Source organism: Bombus huntii, unplaced genomic scaffold (assembly GCF_024542735.1).
Source record: "Bombus huntii isolate Logan2020A unplaced genomic scaffold, iyBomHunt1.1 ctg00000064.1, whole genome shotgun sequence".
NCBI lineage: Eukaryota > Metazoa > Arthropoda > Insecta > Hymenoptera > Apidae > Bombus > Bombus huntii.
In genome coordinates, this window is record NW_026099324.1 from 697,598 (window position 1) to 698,984 (window position 1,387).

The 1,387-nt window shown below is 51.6% G+C and overlaps 1 non-coding gene across 1 annotated transcript; it reads left to right on the forward strand.

Annotated features, from left to right (window-relative positions):
- Positions 1–320: 320 nt before the first annotated feature.
- On the forward strand, positions 321–427 carry LOC126876134 (U6 spliceosomal RNA). The gene has a single exon (XR_007693946.1). It is a non-coding gene; the product is annotated as a U6 spliceosomal RNA (small nuclear RNA).
- The last annotated feature ends 960 nt before the right edge of the window (positions 428–1,387 follow it).

A 1,387-nucleotide genomic window follows, 5' to 3' on the forward strand; every position in this document is an offset into this window, starting at 1 on the left:
CTACGTTCGGCGACCAGTTGTCACCTCGAACCCACTTTCGCAATCACAAATATCAAACAATTACAAATGACAACAATTGCTTAATTACAGCTATGATAAAATCTAGGCTAAAGCATTAGAAAACTTTCCCAAAAGTTGCAAAGGGAAGGCTCCGGTTTTCCTTTCATCTCCGACATATAATTATGCGGGTCGCAATAATCCTAAGGAACGGTCATAAAACGAGGCTTCTGGATTTACCGCTAAAGCAGTTAAGTGGCCTAAAACACCTTCAAATCGAGACATTCCTTATGGTTATTGTTCCATCAGGTAGAAATTGGGGAGTACTTGCTTCGGCATTACATATACTAAAATTGGAACGATACATAGAAGATTAGCATGACCCCTGCGCAAGTATGACACGCAAAATCGTGAAGCGATCCACACTTTCGGGGAACACGAGGCGGGTATGGGTTTTCAGGGCGTAGGACTATGCCCTGGGAAAGTGGCTAGTCGGTGCCTTTGGCACCCGCCAGTTTGCAGATCCGGTGCAGAGAATTTTGCGGAGGATGGATATGGCAGACAAAAAAGGCAGTAACGTTTACGGCGCAGGGAAAAGATACCTCAGTACCGGTGCAGCCGCGGGTTGTAAAGCGAGCCCCGCTGCGTCGCCATCGAGCAATCGTGGCCGTCCGGGGGTGGACCATCAGGCCCCGGGCGTGTTCATGCGTCTGGTGACGAGGACGTGCAACCAGAGGAGTCTCGGGGAAGGTCAGAGGGTCCGGATGTAACTATCAGCGGCCCGGGATCTTCGTCGGATGGGCTGCTTTCGCGGTACGGTGGCGGCGGCAGGGTGAGATTCGACGACGAAATGTCATCGTGTCCTTCCTCTACGACCGTTGTGAACGCGCTCGGCAAGCGATCATACCGGAAAATTACCCGGTCATGGTTGGCCTCACGGAGGGCGAGAGCGTTTAACGCTGAACTCCAACGGCGCACGTGGTCACCACCTCCGCCGTCGCCTCAACAATCGCCGATCTCTGCCGTCTCTGCATCCGCGACAGTGCCGTTGGCGACGACGACGTGCGGAAAGAGGATATAAAGACGGAATCGGAGGAAAGAGAAGGGACCGAGAAGGACAGCTGACCGATTCAGGGACATGAACACGCGGACAGCGCATACCTGCGGAGAAGGGTGCGCTTTCTGGAGAGTGAGGTCAGTCGTCTCCAGGAGACGGTGGAACGACTAACCAAGCAATGTACTAAGAGGGCAGTAACAGAAGGAATTATAGTGACACTCGACAGCAAACTTTCCAACGGTTTCTGTCCCATGGCTCGTTACACAAAGACCCTATCTTTCGGACAAGATGATTGCCAGATGCCTATACATTATTACAGAATATTTTCAGTTA